At 45.9% G+C, this 20,152-nt stretch overlaps 1 protein-coding gene across 4 annotated transcripts in view; it reads right to left on the reverse strand.

The window, feature by feature from the left end:
* Positions 1-6,594: 6,594 nt before the first annotated feature.
* The window catches only part of LOC139747487 (alpha-amylase-like), a 42,629-nt gene continuing 29,071 nt past the window's right edge, over positions 6,595-20,152 (reverse strand). For all 4 annotated transcript variants that reach the window (XM_071659865.1, XM_071659863.1, XM_071659864.1 and 1 more), the window contains one exon: positions 6,595-6,665. The gene's annotated coding sequence lies outside the window, so the exon portion shown is untranslated. The remainder of the gene's footprint in view (positions 6,666-20,152) is intronic.

Below are 20,152 nucleotides of genomic sequence, written 5' to 3' on the forward strand. Positions count from 1 at the left end.
CCAGAGATCACTTGTCCCCAATTTTCAGTTCGGTGCCACAATCGCATCTTGCCCATCCGAGCTCGTACAGACCGCTACGGGAGCAGCCCCATCTCAACCATTATGACCATCATCAATAACAGGAAGAATATAATCAACTTCCTCTCTGGAATATTCATAAACACTGGCTACCTGTAATCTTTCTCATTACCTCAGATTTTATCATGTGTATTTTTCTGTACATTTTCAACCCATGGATGCAGTTAATCTAATAAACCATTTACTGGTATAATTATCATTAACAATATCATTTTGCTATTACTATTATCATTATCATCACTAACATCATCACCATAATTTCAGTCAGTGTTACACAGTAATAACTATAACCAAAGTCCTGTTCTGAAGGCAACACTGGAACCATTACAACGTGAACTGCATTCAATTTGCAGCTCACAAGAATTTCGGGAAAAGCTTTACAGTTTCTAATTCCGGTGATGGATTTATAATTATCTTTGTAATTAGATCTTAATTCTGCCTGGAGGAAGTAATCCAGAACCTGACTATCCATACTAATGTCCTGCACTCCCCTTCCACACCCTAGTGAGTGCATCACCCTAGGTACTGCCCCAGCAGCGTCCTCCACACCTCAGTGGGTGCACCTCTCCAGGAACTGCCCCAGCAGCGTCCTCCACACACCAGATGGTCCCACTACCTGCCCTGTCCTACTGTGGACGCCGTTTTATATAAAATGTTAAACCACCGTTGTATTCTAAGTCACTATCTTAAATAACAAATGTCAATAATCAGTAAAGTATATAATACTATGTCCTTTACCGCCACTACACGTATAAGTATCATATGTTATCATGAAAAAGTAAAATATTATATTTTCTCGGTCAACATAGCGCTAGTGTACCAGTCTAACACAAACTCCATTATTTTCCCCAGAGCCTCTGAGCCACGAGCAAGATTAGTTGACGCAGCTCTTAAGGTGGTACCGGGAGAGACGCCCACTCCAGGTGTAAACCTGACCCGGCGGAGGAGGACGCCCCTCCTCTCTCCCTTGATCCGGCGGGGAAGCCGGTCTCTGAATGTAAACCTGATCCGGCGGAGGCAATGGCTATGTAAACATAGTCTCCTCCCCAGCAACAACCTGACACCCCAACAGTAGCCACTCACTTGAGGTCGTCCCAACACTCACCTTGTCCTCGTCTACAGTCATGACCCTCAACACGTCCTGGGGGGGGGGGGGGGGGGGGGTAGTACTCCACATCTTGACCTGCCCTACACTCGTGGGTCTCAGTCTACAACCTCCTGTGTTCCCACCAACAACCCACACGAGCCTCCTGCCAGGGTCTCCACACGACGTGCCTTCCTCTGTGATCCACAAGCTTCCATATTCTCGATTTGTATAAACAACTTAATTCCTTCACTTGTCATTAACAAAATACAAACAGCAGAAAGTTCTGTTAACAGGTAATAACATATGCATTTTACACATACAAGAAGAAATCTGCTTGACATCAAAGTCCAGGGACAATTTCCAGGTTCCATTACGCTGAAATAAGTCGGCATCTCCGATTTCTGATTTGATTCCATTGAAGAAAATGGAGGATCGAACACACAAATCAGGTGATCCAGTAACCCAGTGATCCGGTCGGATTTCATTCAGGAACTCAATTAGAGAGAGAGAGAGAGAGAGAGAGAGAGAGAGAGAGAGAGAGAGAGAGAGAGAGAGAGAGAGAGAGAGAGAGAGAGAGAGAGAGAGAGAGAGTGTGTGTGTGTTTGGAGGTTGAGTAATTCACGTCACTACAGACCGATAAGGAATCAATAGTCAGTTGTTGCTCTACTTTACCGTTGGGGACTGTCAGAGAGAGAGAGAGAGAGAGAGAGAGAGAGAGAGAGAGAGAGAGAGAGAGAGAGAGAGAGAGAGAGAGGTTTTACAATATAAAAAAAATTAGCAGACAAACGAATCTTACTTTCCCGCATAATCTTTAAGCTCAGGTGGTGTCTGTCTCACAGAACTCTTCGTCTGCTGGTCCGGCCTGGCCTCACAAGCCACACAGGTTTATCTTCAAGATTCGAAATACGTAAGAGCCACCTGGGGGTCGAGTCTAGGATGTAAGGAGAATGGTTCAGCTGCTCGGAACCACGTTGCATAGTCAAGGAGCGGGAACACGTCTTGCTCAACCTTCCTCGACGTTTCTCCTCAGTGACACTCCCGTAATATTCAGGCTCGCACAGCAGTAACCTGTGATCGGTGTTTCACACGGTCAACTGTTGATTAACAGAATTGTATCGACATCTCAGAAATAACGAGGTCATGATCTTGCCGACCGAAGGTTGAGTTCGGAACATCTGGAGAGTTGGAGAAGTCCCGTACCTCTACTGCATGGACCTTATCACAGATTTGGGTACCAATGGTGGATCAGGGTCTCATCTCCTGTGATCAAACCTGGAAAATCATTTGGTTGAATTTGCTTCATACAGTTGGCTGGACCAGCTACCCACAGCCGCGCCTACTGTGTTTAGTCCATCTTGTTCCTGTGGCACATGAAGGTCACCAACACCACCACCATACGCTTATGGATATCCCTTACACACACACACACACACACACACACACACACACACAACACACACACACACACACACACACACACACACACAACACACACACACACACACACACACACAACACACACACACACACACAACACACACACACACACACACACACACACACACACACACACACACCTTCATTAGTTAATATAACGCTCCCATGTTCACGTTTACACACACACACACACACACACACAACACACACACACACACACACAACACACACACACACAACACACACACACACACACACACACACACACACACACACACACACACACACACACCTTCATTAGTTAATATAACGCTCCCATGTTCACGTTTACACACATCTTTAATTTCCTGATGCAAAATTTCCTGTTATCAGTCTCAAGCAACGTTGGTACATCATTAGTGTAATCATCCTCAGCTGTTATCTAAAGGTCTACCAACTTCATGTATACAAAAGATAAAATATTATCATAGCCACATTATTCATTGTGTGTGTGTGTGTGTGTGTGTGTGTGTGTGTGTGTGTGTGTGTGTGTGTACTATACTCCAGCTGGAGGGTCAAGGTCGACCTACCGTGCGGTTGCCAATGTTCTTCACTCGACAGTTCAGGACGGCAGTCTTGCCCAGGAGAGCCGTGACGTTGGCCGACTCGGCCAAGTCGAAGTAGGGCTGGTCAGTGGGGTCAACTTGGCCGGCCGTCTGAAGGTCAGATGGGTTGGCTTGGTCACCCGCCTGGGCGAGGGCTGAGGGCTCCTCGTCGTCCTCCTCGTCTCCCAGGGCCGCCCCAAGCCCTAGGTCCTCCAGCCCTGAATCACCAGACGACACCAACTCTGGGAGAGGGAGAGAGGCAAGCATCAGGGGCTGGTGTGTGAGAGAGAGAGAGAGAGAGAGAGAGAGAGAGAGAGAGAGAGAGAGAGAGAGAGAGAGAGAGAGAGATCATTATCACATCATCATAACATGGTTGTTGCGATATCTAGTTATAGAGCTGAGGTTATTGTTGTGGTTGTAGCATAGATAATACTAAGGAATTTTCCAACTTCCACTAATTCAAAAAATTTATGTTACTTTTGCACAATATTAAGCTTTAAACTATGAATATTAATGTAATTCTAATACCAAAGCTTAAGCTGGCTCAGGGAAGCTTACACAGGCGGCCGTATCAATAGTTTGTGAGAACCTAAACTATACTGGTGTCTCCAACCACGAAACTGAACTGTATTTCACGATAATTTTAGTATTATAGAAACTGTAACGATAGATTTTACAATATATATATATATATATATATATATATATATATATATATATATATATATATATATATATATATATATGAATCACAAATTTCCATCGTCTACGCTGGTATTATAATGACCTTAAGCACAGAATTACGTCGGTATAAATAAAAAACAAAGAATCTCCCAATAAAATATAATAATTCATAAACAGACATATAAACAGCAGTGTTGTTACTTTGAACGTCCTTCTGATGAAGATTTCTTGTTTACATTACACTTAATATTACAGGAAAAAAGTCTTAGAATAAAATATGGACGAAAACGATTTTTGTTATAAAACAATTTCTTAACTTGATCTTAATATATAAAGTTACTATAATGTGGCATACTAATGCCTTCGTAAGCTGACAGTTCCTCCCTGTTAAGCTGACACTCTCCCCGGGCAAGCTGACGCCCTTCCCTGGTGGGCTGACAGCCTCGCATCAGCGTCTATAACACTACAACTTCCTGATCACAATCTTAATGTCTGACGTGTGACGTGTGGTGAGTGTGGGAGAGGGCCAGCCCTGGTCCACTCCTCCCTGGAGGCTAACCCTGACTAAGCCCTCCCTGAGGGCCATCCCTGAGCCTACCCCACCCTGAGGGTCAGCCCTGGTCTCTCCCTCCCTGAGGGTCAGCCCTGGTCTCTCCCTCCCTGAGGGCCATTCCTGAGCCACCCCACCCTGAGGGTCAACCCTGGTCTCTCCCACCCTGAGAGTCAGCCCTGGTCTCTTCCTCCCTGAGGGCCAGCCCTGGTCTCTCCTTCCCTGAGGGTCAGCCCTGGTCTCTCCCTCCCTGAGGGTCAACCCTGGTCTCTCCCTCCCTGAGGGTCAGCCCTGGTCTCTCCCTCCCTGAGGGTCAGCCCTGAGCCACCCCACCCTGAGGGCCAACCCTGGTCTCTTCCTCCCTGACGGCCAGCCCTGGTTTCTCCCTCCCTGAGGGTCAGCCCTGGTCTCTTCCTCCCTGAGGGCCAGCCCTGGTCTACCCGTCCCTATGGGCCAGCCCTAGCAAGTCCTCCCTGAGAAAGTCAAATCTGACCCAGCCCTTCCTCTGAGAGCCAACCCTGACCCAGTTCTCTCTCTCTCTCTCTCTCTCTCTCTCTCTCTCTCTCTCTCTCTCTCTCTCTCTCTCTCTAGCTCTCACTCTTCGAGCAAGGACACGGGATCAATGCAGGGCCTTGTTCTGCAGACCGTGGGACCTGCCCGTCCGATTCTGGTGTGATATGAGAGAGAGAGAGAGAGAGAGAGAGAGAGAGAGAGAGAGAGAGAGAGAGAGAGAGAGAGAATATAACTAGGACCAGAAGTTTCCATGAGGCAGGATTAGCGTGCATTCAGCTTCCTTTACAATACTGTTGCTCTCCGGGTTCATCTCCATTGGGTTAGAGTCAATGTTGGCTTCATCAGAGGTTTTAATCTCTTTCTAACTTGTTTACATATGTCTGTGTTTCCTCTTGCCAGATTATATATATATATATATATATATATATATATATATATATATATATATATATATATATATATATATATATATATATATATATATATATCACTCAGCACAACGTCAGTCTTTCTACATTGTTGTTGAGTTTCACGAATTATTTATCGTATGTTTCAGACACACTAAGATCTTGGTGATGCTACATTTCATGGCACAATTTCTCTGATATCAATAAGTTTTTCAATCCATGATATCATATTTAATGCCCTCTGTTTACTGTCATGATTGGATCATCATCATATACGCGTCGCTTCTTCTTTCTAGACTGTATATTTCATGTTCTTTTTCATCTTTTCTTGACAGTTCATGTGTTTCATTCCATCAGTCTTACTTGCAGAATATTTCTCAACTTCCTCCACCTCATTAATTCAGTCTTATATGGTTGATAACACAACAGCGCAGCAGTATCCGCTATCACATCTCATGTCTACAATGAACAATTCTATCATCATTTTTCTCTGTCTCGTTATAACAGTTCTCATTATCACACCGCTCATCACCTGACTCAACAGTATGTAGATCTAGTTATTTCTGCCCAGCAAACTGGTCATCCCACGTGATAGTTTCTGATGATGACTCGCCTCTCATCCTGGTCGCTTGTTACAACCTCAACCTCTCTCTCTACCTGCACACACCCCCACCCCAGCTATACTGCTACTGTTATGTGCTCATTTGTTCCATGACTGAGAGAGAGAGAGAGAGAGAGAGAGAGAGAGAGAGAGAGAGAGAGAGAGAGAGAGAGAGAGAGAGAGAGAGAGACTCATTTGCCCACGAGCTGGGTTCTAGGGGCTTCATCAGCCGTGGCCAAGGACAGCTAAAGCTTAATTAGCTTGGCTAACCACAAACACACACACACACACACACACACACACACACACACACACACACACACACACGACCAACATACCGAAGTGAACGAACCCAGACAACTTATTTCTGTAATGACGTTTTTATCAACTACTACAAGAAGGAGGAAGATGAGCTAATTAACCGGACCAGTAATGAACCAGGTTGTACATCATGATTAACCAGACGCTACAGTCATGTTGTTATGTATATGTAAATATCTATATGTATCAAGGCACATAAGAATGATGATAGAAATATATGTCAATATGAAGTACACTTTATCCTCGGATTAAAGAATATTGACATCATAACATTATATGGGAATTCATAAAAACAAATTTTGCTTTAGGATCCACAAGATTTTCGACTTTACCGGAGCCCAGGAAGAGGACGAGCAGTGTAACCAACGTGGCGGGTCTCATGGTCTCCAGCAGCTCACGTGATCTGCAACAGTAAAAGAGAGCAGTGTTACCAATGAATGCTGTACCTGACAAAGCTAAGTTTTATGTAAACAAACGTGAAAATCACTAACACAGTAACATGTTATCCTCAACACAAACTCATAGAAACAATGAAAGGTGAGAAATCTTGTTACTACAAATCCGTTGGTGAGATAGTGTGAGCCAGCACACAGGACACTGCCACTCTCTACAGCAAACTTACACTAAAACATTTTTGACCAACTAAGGAACGAACTCTAATGCAATATATCAAAGTCTTTTAAAAAATGTTGACAGCAAACGTTTCCTGGCTTCAAATACAATTACTCGTCCTAAATGGAATGAAAATAAAAATTTCCAAGATTGGCACCTCACTCTGATGTGTTGTGATCTGGATGAAATGAGAGAGAGAGAGAGAGAGAGAGAGAGAGAGAGAGAGAGAGAGAGAGAGAGAGAGAGAGAGAGAGAGAGAGAGAGATCAGCATTCGCACAGAACACACAAAATTACCATTGAACTATGAAAATGTTATATAGAAAATGCATCAGACAATTCATAGTTCACTGCAATAAAACTCCATCAAAAAAATCGACGCTGTTAATAATATTTCCATCCGTATCAACATGTTGTATTTCACAAACATGTTGTATTTTCAGTGTAGTCTGATACAGTAGTTACTGTATCTTGTCCACGTCATGTCCGTGAGAGAGGCAGCGAGACCTCCCTTCCCTGCTGCTTACTGTACAGGGCTTAACGTACCTCATTCCAGGGTTGACTGATGACAGAAGCAGTTTGTTACGCCCAACACAGCACAACACCAGGACCACTCTACCATCACCACTACAGTCAACACCAGACGGTCTACCATCACCACTACAGTCAACACCCGACGGTCTACCATCACCACTACAGTCAACACCAGACGGTCTACCATCACCACTACAGTCAATACCAGACGGTCTACCATCACTACTACAGTCAACACCAGACGGTCTACCATCACCACTACAGTCAACACCAGACGGTCTACCATCACCACTACAGTCAACACCAGACGGTCTACCATCACCACTACAGTCAACACCAGACGGTCTACCATCACCACTACAGTCAACACCAGACGGTCTACCATCACCACTACAGTCAACACCAGACGGTCTACCATCACCACTACAGTCAACACCCGACGGTCTACCATCACCACTACAGTCAACACCAGACGGTCTACCATCACCACTACAGTCAACACCAGACGGTCTACCATCACTACTACAGTCAACACCAGACGGTCTACCATCACTACTACAGTCAACACCAGACGGTCTACCATCACCACTACAGTCAACACCAGACGGTCTACCATCACCACTACAGTCAACACCAGACGGTCTACCATCACCACTACAGTCAACACCAGACGGTCTACCATCACCACTACAGTCAACGCCGCTACACTTAACAACGTGTCACACACCCTTCACGTGAGTCTGTCTTCACATTATCATTCCTTAGCTACTACCATTATAAGATCAGCTCCACCCTCTCCATCAACTAAAGTTCTTCCGTTCATAACTCGGGAAGTAATCAAGAGAACACATAAAGATACGATGAAAAGTATAAAGGAAAGCCATACAACGTGGCGCGTCAACCCTCTGCGAGGACGATCAGATCCAGTGGTTGATGAAGACAACACCAGGAGACACAGGGACAGGAGGAGGGTAGGCTCGTGCGTGGGGAGGTGTCCACACACGCAGGAGACGGACTGTTTCCCTTAAACAAGGGGAGGAAATACATGGACCCACCAGTAAGGGAGGAGGTTTCCTCCTATTAGGAAGTAGATATGCGGCCGCATGTCTCACCCCCTAGCAAGGGAAGACTGTTTCTCTACTACTAGGGAAGAAATAACGAGGCCAGTTTTTCCTCCACCACAGAGTAGGAAATACGCGGCCGTGTCCACACTGGGATTCGCTAAACCTGTTTTATGGCCACACGTCCAGCCCAGCACAGCTCCAGGTTGGACGTCCATCATTCTCAGCGGCTGGAGGCGCGAGGCCGTATGTCATCACCCTCAAGGGGTAGAAAGGTAACTATGATACAATACCACCACAACTTACATAAACTAAACGTAAAGACAGCTGTAATTATCGTCATGTAGCTGTATACTGTAGTTATCTATATGGGACCAATAGATTTCTGTAAAGTTACCCTACGTGGTCCTCGAACCACGGTCGTGTGAGTTATGAGACGAAAGACACCTCCTTGCATCACACGTCCCAACACTGTCCCTGCTCGCTCGGTCATCGCTAGACCGGGGTTCTAGGATCTCAGGTGATGCGGAACATAACACTATCTTACATTCTTACAATTGTTGACTTGGTGGAAAAGTATTGAAGGTACAAGTAAAATGATGAATCATTCTACCATAGAATATTTTAGTGACACACACACACACACACACACACACACACACACACACACTAGCCTAAGGGGAGCCGAGGGGAGGATGAACACCTGGGCTGGGTGTGGGTCGACTGCCACGTCGCTACGGGCCCGACCCCCCGGGCTAGCCCGCGATGACTCATTCTCAGTAATGATAACCATTACACTACGGAGGCCCGTGTGTGTGTGTGTATGTGTGTGTGTGTGTGTGTGTGTGTGTGTGTGTGTGTGTGTGTGTGGTGTTCACATACAAGATATATCAAACCGCACATTCACGAGTCTTTAGGTCGCTCTGTGGAACCAGGCTCGTTCACCCCCCCCCCCCCATCCATCCTTCACCCTCCTTTCCCATGGCAATTAGGGACGCCATCCAGCAGCTGGCTGAGCCATTCCCGGTCCTGGAATTAAAAATTCTCGCCATCAGCAGCTGTGACCCGGGCCAGGCAGCACTCGTGCAGTCGTCGCTACAATACAAGTTAGTCATGTACGATGGAGGTTCCCCGTCCTCGGTAACGATACACACACAAACTGTACTGATCAAGTTGTTAGCAATAACCTTAACAACCTTCCCTCTGTTTATAATGGTTCAGTGTCTGGCACGACCTCCAGCAGGAGAATAACAGCGCTCTAGCAAGACGATTCGTTAACCTAAATGACCTGCTTAATTATTCGTGAAGTTTTCTCACCTACTTACCGTGGCAGCTGAGACAAAGACATCTGTGTAAATATGAAAAAGGAAGTTATCTCAACGAATATTGCGACTTTAGGCAGCTGTGAGGGAAAGTACTGTTAGGCGTGGCGGCCGAGAGTTTCCATTCTGAGGGAGCACTGTTTGGCGGGGAGGCCGAGAATTTCCACTCTGGGTAGCAGTGTTAGACGGGGAGGTGGAGAGTTTCCTCTTTTGGGTAGCAGTGTTAGGCGAGGCGTGGCGAGAGTTTCCTTCCTGAGTCGTTATTCAGCGGCCCAGTGCCCTCTGAGCTAGAGTCGTTGTTAATATGAATAAAGAGCTGCCCTCACCTCACACGCTTGGCTTACAGCTGCCAACCAACCCAGGTGACATCCAGCACACTAACAAGTCTTATAGTGAAAGGAAACACACACACACACACACACACACACACACACCTTATGAGCTGCGGCTGTCTGTCGTTAACCCCGCGTGACCTCATATGAGCAAGACAGATCATAGTAAAGGACCCAAGCAGGTAGACGACACAGATCATCATAACGGGATTTCTATTCACATCTGTCCTCTACTAATCAACGATCCTCTATGATTCTCTATGGGAATATCGTGATGAGCTTCGCGGCCACACCCACACAATCAACACTGTCGGCGTGGCCGAGGCATGATGGTTCATACATGTACACGCTCATCACGGAAGGCAGTCAGTCAAGCAGTCAAACCAGTGGCTCCTGCACACCGACGCCCGACTGCGTCCTGACACGTGCGGCACGTGACCCCTGGCTTATCTTTATCTGCGGGGATTCTTTCATGATAAACAAACACTGAACTAGAGTTTACACGACCAGCGCCTCTGATGTAAACAAGTAAACAAGGACTGGAACGGAGTTTTCCTGGCTTCATAAACCCGATAAAACCGACCACTCAGCCAGCCAGCCGCCCGACAACCCCAAAAGAAGCAACTAAAGAGCAGAAAACTTTGTGCTCACAAAATTCTCCTTCCTGAGGAATCTTGAAACATTGCTATCATACCGAACCGTTCCCTCGTACCCTGAACACTGGCCAGGAAACTCTGAGCCAAAGGCCAGGCATAAGAAGAAGAGAGAGAGAGAGAGAGAGAGAGAGAGAGAGAGAGAGAGAGAGGGGGGGGGGGGGCTGTTTTTCAACATTCTATCAGATTAGCTCCGGGTTTTTCTTCTCTTTAACATTATCGTAATTATTCTTATTTTTCTTACCTTCCTTCACACCATCCTGCCTGATGCCAACACTCGTGCCCCGCCCTGCTCTCCCTTGCCTCACCTTACCTTACCTAGCCCCGCCCCCGTCCTCAGTAAATATCACCTCCTCTGCCACCTTCCTCTCCTCAATTATTCTTAACACGTTCCGCTCCCTCCGCTCCCACAGACCATACTCTCTCCCTCTGCTCCACCATTCCCGTCTTGGCCTCGGCAGGAGGCGGTGAGGCGGGGTCCTTAGCACAGAGTCTCACGACGCCAACAATCCCAACCAAGAGATTCATGCATACTAATTTGCATACAATTGTGGAGAACTGTCAAGGTGTACTCCTGAGGCAGGCACCAGGAGCCCAGCCTGCAGGATGCCACCTCTCTCACACTCTTCACTGCCTCACTTCCTCGACACTGCAGTCCCTCACTTCCTCTAATTATCTCTCCACGCTGCAGTGTCTCCATCCCAGCCTCCTGCAGCCACTCTCTCAGTACAGTTCAAGACAAAGACACCAGATGGCTGATGGTGTAGTTCTGTGTTGCTTTCATACCCCAACTGCCCTCAACCAGCTGGGGAGGGGACGGAGGGGGGTGTTGATGTTGGGCCCTGGGCCATACACAGGAGAGAGAGGGTACGTGCCTCCTGTCAGTGTGAACGGCACACCGTCCGTGGACACGGACCATCAGCCCTCTTTACCACACCTCAGGCCAGCCAGGGGCAGAGTGTGCTACTACTGCCACCATGTAAAATACACCACTAAGACAGCACTTACATAAGTACGGAGCCACGTAATAAAACCTGCTTCTTAACGCGAAGAAAATTCAGCTTTTCGCAGTGCTACATTATACAGTTGTCTCCCAACAACTGAAGCATTGACTGACATAAAGCCGTGACTGTAGTCTGGTTTCATACTTATTATAAAAATGTTTAATGTGCAACTTACCCTGATCATAACTTGAAGAAAATTTCAACTTTAGCCGTGAAACTTAATACATTAAGCTGGTCATCTGTTCCAGACAGTTCTCTCATCCATGTAGACTTCATCCCAGTTACTACGCTTCATCTACATGTGATCCATGGAACTATGCTACACTGCAGACGGTACAAGTGTTCCATGCAAGACTTCTTAATGTGTTGAGACTGTCTGTATAGCTCCAGTGTTTGTGTTACGGGTGTTGCCTCTAGATATGTATGTTCATCCTTTCTTTGTAGTTAATTTGGTAAATAGCTAATTATCATTATTGCTGCTCTTATCATTATTATCATTATCATTGACAGTATCTTCATCATTCTCTGTCAGTTGCTGCTGGATAAGATTAGTGTAATCAGCGAGTCATTCCTGCCATGCACTAGTATCCTCTGGTAGTGTGCGAAGCTTCCTTATAGCCAAGTAAATTGGGTGGATATCCATCAACACTTACATACTGCATTAATTTCAGGAAGAGGATATGGAGAGAGAGAGAGAGAGAGAGAGAGAGAGAGAGAGAGAGAGAGAGAGAGAGAGAGAGAGAGAGAGAGAGAGAGAGTTAAAGAAAATAATGTTTAAATTCCTTTGTATATTTTCGGGTATATTTCAGCAGGCACAGTCCCCTCGCCGGTCGAGCGGGCCCCCGCCCTGACTGATGACCAGAGTGGAAGCTTTATAAAACTACGGACGTCCCCGCTGGTGTCCACCATAGATGCCAGTCAAGCGTTATAAATCTATTGCTCCGATAGTCACCAGCTTCCTGTCTTGCTATCACGCTGCTTCATACGTGTCTGGCGTGGACGCTGTGTTGACTACAAGGAATTAGAATTTATGTTTAAAAGTTACAAACAGTAGTATTTCAGCGTGACATTAATCTGTTTTCGTAAACACTTCTTGCATGAAAAAAATTATTAAATAGGAAAACTTTTCCCATAAAGACTCGTCTTCTAGTTCAGGAACTAATGATCTTAATCCGGGGGCCATGGTGTGAGGTGATGAGGCCATGATGATGCCTGGTAATGAGTTCCGCCGATGAGGCGAGTCTTTGAGATGATGAGGGATAGTCAAATATAGTAGGCAGTGGGAGTGGAGGTGCGTAGAGTGCGTCGGTGCCGCAGAGTGCGTTGGAGGAGGCAGTGGCCGGCCTGGCGTGTTCCCACACCCTAACCTAATCAGCTGTCGCTGGTCAGGGGAACAGAATATTACCAAACTTGACACACAAATATTTCCAAGGTTTTCCTTCCTGAACAGCCTGTGTTCCTCTTCCAGGATGTACCTGCAGGTGAGAGGTGTTGGATTCAACCTGATTCCTCCGTCAGTTCATGTCTGTGTCAGCTATTTTCTTTTTCTCTCGCTTTCTGTGGAAGCACACACGACACAGGGAACTGAATCCACTAATCATGTCCAACCCACACACACACACACACACACATATATATATATATATACATATATTCCTATGAGTCCACGGGGAAAATGAAACACGAAAAGTTCCCAAGTGCACTTTCGTGTAATAATCACATCATCAGGGGAGAGACTAGAGAGGAATATAACAGTCAGTTGATATACATCGAAGAGACGAAGCTAGGACGCCATTTGGTAAACATGTATATATATATATATATATATATATATATATATATATATATATATATATATATATATATCCTAGCCTGCCTAAGGCAGACCCCCATTCATCGACAAGTTCTGTGGGGAAGATGAACAGCTTGGTTTGTCAGCAGGCCACCTACCCAGCCCTGGACTCGGACCCAGGCGGGCCCGAGCGTGAATCATGGTCAGCAACGACGTTAAACTCTACACCACATTCCCGTCAGATTCAGTTAATGATCGTCACAAAGTCTTGAACCTTTGAAAGACTTCAACTCTGTTTATTTTCCTAGATTCTTAGCCAAAACCCATCAAGAGAGCAGGGTACAGTGCATGTATTACGTACTATTATTGTGGATAATTTCGCCCTCCAACACCAGTCGTAACCAATTACATTAGAATTTACAACTAGTCAAAATATTTACAACTAGGCTAAGACAATGTTTGGCGAGACATTAGTAAAAACGTTACGGGCAAAATATTTCCAGTCACCAACTGAAGTTCTATGAAGTCTGAAGATTTTTCTTTTCAAACCCATGACAGAGTCTACACATACCTGGGCGGCACTGGTCAGTACTGGAGAACCTGGGATCGACCCCACAGCAAGCCAGGGTTCCTGGCGACTGTGTTGGCACGGATGTGCGAGATGAGGTTGATGTTGGTTTACTGCAACCCTTGACTCCAGCTACGTCGCTAGACCAGCCCCGCCCACTCTAGGAGTGGGGGGGGGGGGGGGGGGGGCAACAAGGAAGATCTTCCAGGACCATCAGGCGGGTTGACCACTTGTCGGCCTCACCTGTTGCCCACGGCCACTCCTGGTAGTTAGTGACACGACCATGTCACGTGACACTTGCCACACACTGGTCCCTCTCAACACTTTAATGAAAAATACAGTGAATATGAAAGGAGGCCACCCGGGTGTCTGGTCCATACTCCAGACGTCACAAGGGCGTCGGGCCCTGGCCGCGTCACACCGTCACTCAACAAAGAGGATCCCAGTCCTGTCATCCAAGTTTTCACTGGAGAATAAAGTTGCCACAATGTTACTCCCTCCTTCCGTCTCTCACGCTGGCTAGAGGAGAGCAACACTCACCTTCATAACACGAATAAAGGAATATCTTCCTTCTTCATCAACACTTTGTGCTCCTCATGGATGGTGATTTGTGATGCTTGCTACCACACCACATTTGTGTTGTGATAAAAATGTGTATGTGTTCATATGTACATTACTGGACCTGCTGTCGTATACGACCACACACAAGAAGTCAACGCTGTTCAAAATCTGTTGTAGCTACTCAAGGTCGTCAGAGAACTACCTACCCACTCACTTAACGAACCTGTTCCAGGGCTTTGATTGGTTCCTTGGCTCAGACAGTATACCACCATAACCACCACCATGACGGAGGCAGAGGTCAAGCACCGCCGGAGGCTCCCATCCCACCAACCGTTACTGTAAGTGTCAGCCGTGACCCGAGACTGACCCATCCTTCCTTACGGGTATCCTAGCAGGTCAAGATGCCTTGGGTCCGGGAGACCTGTCATCAGGATTGGTCACTGTCGTGTCAAGGAACATGTCAAGGTAACACCCGACTGCCCCACCAGACCAAGGGTCCGCCGTCCCAACACTTGACAGGGAGCATAATACATGACACAGAATTAGAAATCAAGTGAGGTACAAATATTGGGAGGGTCGGGGCCCACAAAGGAGACCGACACTGCTGGCTGGGGCCTGGGGCCCTCACAGGAGACCTTCAACTGCTGCTGGCTGGGCCGGGGGCCCTCACACAAGAGTTCTAACACTCACTATTATACACCAGCCTGGGTGTAGCTGGGTACAACTTCCTCATAATGTTAATTTATTCTACACACACGCATGTAACTATATCTTGCAGCATACAGTGTAGTAGACTACAATGTAAATGACACAAAAATGTTTACAGAGACATAGATCTGATACATCTACTATTCATGGATGAATACATTAACCAGCAATGTAATTTTCCTTTATGCTTTTTCTTTCTTTCGTTCAATCTTTAATGAATAATTAATTCACTGTTTCTCTGATATTTGTCACTACAATACATGCATCCCGAGCTCTCCCTCCCTCACTCCCACAAGCGAGCTCAAAACTTTGCGAAGCCACTGACAGTTAATCCCCAAGTTGTTTACTGCCTTGTAATTTAGATGAGTCAAGAGAAATAAAGTTGAAAAAGATGGGAGATGAGAGATGGGGAGACAGTGATTATCGACAAACTTCGGAAAGAATGTGAAAATGATTTGAGAGGAGTGAAGACATGAGGCCAACTGGGGAAGACAGAGAAGACCGGACGGGGAAGCGACAACAGACAAAGATAAGAAAAGGAAATGTAGTTCGCGTTTTAAAGGACCGTTGATGTGTTAGCTGATAGTGTGGCAGATGTGGTGTCGCTGGGAGGAGGTGGTATGTGAGGTGAGAAAGTCATGGTGAAGGATCGTAAAAAGAGAGAGGAGGCAGTGGAAGCCTTGTGCACGACGGAGTGTGGTAAAGTGTGGGTGATGGATGGGACGGAAGTTGAGTTTCTCAAGAAAGAAGGTGACAGTGTTGTTAAGTGGTTAGCCAGGGTTTTTCAAGTATATATAGGCCATGGTGAGGAACCTGAGGACTGGCAGGGTGGCTGTATAGTTCCTTGTAGAGAGATATGGCGAGGGGGGGATGTATATTCGAATTATAGAGGTATATGTTGAGTTTAACTAGTAAGTTGTATGTTCAGTATAACTAGTGAGTTGTATGTTGAGTACTAGTAAGTTGTATGTTGAGTATAACTAGTAAGTTGTTTGTTGGGTATAACTAGTACGTTGTATGTTGAGTATAACTAGTAAGTTTTATATTGAGTATAACGAGTAAGTTGCATGGGAAACCAATTAGTTCAAGAGGCGGCGTGTGATCTCATAGATCATAGAAAACGGTCTGAGATGGAAGACTTTTCTACCGTCAAGGCCGAGTGGTTACACTCTCCAAATATCTGACCCAAGTTCGAATCCTGGGGATGAATAGGAGTCTGCATCTTGATTACTGTTGCTTGGCAACACTGATACTTTCCCACGTCACGCAAAATACGTTTCACTTACAGTACAAACAAAACTCTTGCTGGACATGTCTAGCTTTTAATACTTCCCTAATTTCATGAGTTAGTCTTCCTCAGACTTATATGGTGAATAACATTACATCGCACTGTCTGTCTCTTCAATACTTACAACAGATCCTGATGAATGACTGCAAGAGTAGGGAGGTGTGGGCACTACCCTTGCCAGACGTGGGACGTAAGTTAGGCTATTCTAGGCTCTGCAAAGATGTCCAGCTGGTGTTTTCCTACTAATGGAACCTATTCAGCTTCGAAAGACCAAGCCAAGCCTTAATTGATGTATAAAGAGGTTAATGAGGGGAAAAAAGGAAAAGTATTTGCAAATCTTAAAGGAAGTGAGAAATCTGTCTTTAAACGTGTCAGGTCATAGGTACTGGAAAAGACATGAGGGGGTAGAGAGTTTCAAAGTTTCGCGGTGTAGGGAAAGACACAGTTGTCATAACGACCCACCCTTGAGTTGCCAACAGCCACATAATAATCATGACGCAGTAGCTTGCCGAGTATTGTATGGTGTAGCAAGTGAATGGGGCCGACAAGCAGCCAGCTCTCAAGCAAAAACCAAAATAATACCAACAGATGAGGGAAAGTGATACAGATTGAGGCATAGGGCAAGCGGGTCAAGTTTTGAAGTGCATTTGGTTATTTGCAGAAGAAAGAAAATCTTTGCTAAAAAGGAGAAGTGTAGGAGATAAGACAGAACCTTGAGGGACACCGCTGTTGATGGAGAAAGGGGTAGAGGCTGATCTATCAACAACCATGGAGATAGATTGGCCAGAGTGGAAGCTAGGTATTAAGGAGCAAAGTCAGGGAGGAAAGCCAAAAGAGGGGAGCTTAGAGATGAGACCCCTAAGGCCACACCCTGTCAAAAGCCTTGGATATATCAAGGGCAACTACAAAGGATTCCCCCGCATCTTTCAGGGATGATGACCAGACATTAGTAAGATAGAGATATCACCAATGGATCTCGCCTTACGGAAGTCATGCTAGTGATCAGAGAGAAGATTGAGATTCATGATGTCTGAGAACATGAGAGCTGAAGAGAGATTCAAAGACTTTGGAAATAGTAGATGCCAAAGCAACAGGACGATAGTTAGAGGGGTCACAATTTTCCAGTGGTAGTTGCATTTACTTCCTTTTGGCTCAGCTTCTTTCACGAGTTCATAAAACTCTCTTGCTGGAAAACTGCTTTCTCACGTCCCTCTGTACAATTCTCTTGCCTAATTCCCATTTGTGCACTATTGTCCTGCGCTCTCTAACTTAAGAGAACTTTCGTGTGTTATCTTCGTCACGATCTCTTATATAGTTATAAATATCGTCCAAATTCTTCTTTCCTCTATAGTGGGTAGACCGGGGGTTTCCCTTCTATCCCTTCTATCATTCTACTCAGCTCTAGTGTCATTCTTGTTCACTCCTTTGAATCTTCTCCAGCAATTCTAAGCTGCTTCTCAAGATAGGCGACCAGTCTGTTGCGGCACAGTCCAGCTTAGTTCGACTGTACGTTCAGTATATCCCTCTAAATATCTTGCTCTACAAGTACTGTACTTGAGGGTAATTCTCACGATTATCCCTCACGCTCATTCTCACATGACACGTCTAGTGTGTGCATGTCTGTGAGTTCTGTCAAACGCTTCTTCTCTGTATGAACAATGTAAACACATTTTTTTTTACTTTAGAACAGAAGTCACGTTATAACTCAATCTTGGGAAAACAGTGGTAAAGACGGTAATTTCATTTGGGGTGACGGATATAGAGTTTCAGAAGTATGATCTAGCACAGTGGAGCCGGCCATTCCCTGCGGCAGACCCCGGGGTATTGCTAGCTAGCACGAGTGTCAACGATCCACAGGAATATTTATGTTGTGGTTTGTTGTAGGAGGACTGTGATTACTGCTCCCTGCTGGCCGATCCAGCCAGGCTCACACTAGAAGCTGCTTTCTCATACCGAGGAGTGCGTCAAGGTTGTGAGGAAGTGAGGCAAGGTAATGAGTTTATGAAGTCGGGTTGTGGGGTTGTAAGGCAATGAGGCCGGGTCGTGAAACAGAGGCTAGGTTGTGAGGCAGTAAGGCCGGGTCGTGAGGCAATGAGGCCAGGTTGTGGGGTAGTGAGGCAGGGTGGTGAGGTAGTCAGGCCAGGTGGCGAGGACAGGATTACATTGCTAACACTAACACAACAGCTTCACCTTGGAGGTCTCTCTCACTGCTCTAACAATAAGCCAGGCTGGATTTACGAATATGATACACGTCTCTCACGTCTTCCTGAAGTTGCCAGTCTATTATGGTGTGAGTTGCTGGAAAACTGACACACTTCTGAGTTACAAGAACTCTGTCTCTTACTTTACAATTGCTATGAAAAACTCCGTCTCTTGACTTCCAGTAAAAAGAAAACTCTGTTACTTTTGAGTTGCCAGAAAACTCTCGTAATTCTGAGAGGAAAGAAGTCTCACATTTGAGTTGCTAGTTAGGTCGAAATTTCCGTACGAGGTTTTGTCATGATTCTACGAGAAGCCGTTTGATCAATCTCCTCGTCTTGACACGTTTGTTATTGTCTTTACAAATGTGGACATTTAACCAGCTAGAGCGATAAGTTCTAATCACATACATACTGTAGTTTTGCTATTACAGAAGAAATACAGTAAAGAAATAATGGTTACTGTAACTCCGGAAATTATCGTGGTTTGTACATATTCCCTCAGCCGTAGGTCTAACATGAGGATTTCTTGAGCATCATGTACGACCCATAAGCACATCGGTACGACCACTGAGCTTGATGACCAGATCCCAATAATCAGGTCAAAGGCCAGGTCATCATACTCAAGAGTGGTATCGTCATGCAGTGGGGTTGTACCCCCATACTCAGGGGTCGTACCCCCCCATAATAAGGGGGTCTTACCCCCATACTCAGGGGTCGTACCCCCTACTCGGAAGTCGTACCCCCATACTCGGGGGTCGTACCCCCATACTCGGGGGTCGTACCCCCATACTCGGGGGTCGTAAACCCATCATCAGGGATCGTATCGTCGTCCTCAGGTGGTTACCTTGCTGACCGTCAACCACAAAAAAAAAGAAAAAAAAAAAAGGATTCACTTCAAACGGTCTCCCATCACCCATGTGTGTCTCCCATCACCCATGTGTGTCTCCCATCACCCACTTGTGTCTCCCATCACCCATGTGTGTCTCCCATCACCCACGTGTGTCTCCCATCACCCATGTGTGTCTCCCATCACCCACTTGTGTCTCTCATCACCCATGTGTGTCTCCCATCACCCACGTGTGTCTCCCATCACCCACGTGTGTCCCAAGTCATTCAAGTATTTAGTGCCTCGCTGAGGGTGTTCTCTGTGGCTCTGAAAGTTGAGATTTAGCAGGAAACAACCGAGGCAGTGTTTCACTCCGCCGACAAAGTTTCAGACCCTTCCGTCAAACACTTTGGCGTTATAAATGAAAAGA

The sequence above is a fragment of the Panulirus ornatus genome, chromosome 68, assembly GCF_036320965.1.
Source record: "Panulirus ornatus isolate Po-2019 chromosome 68, ASM3632096v1, whole genome shotgun sequence".
NCBI lineage: Eukaryota > Metazoa > Arthropoda > Malacostraca > Decapoda > Palinuridae > Panulirus > Panulirus ornatus.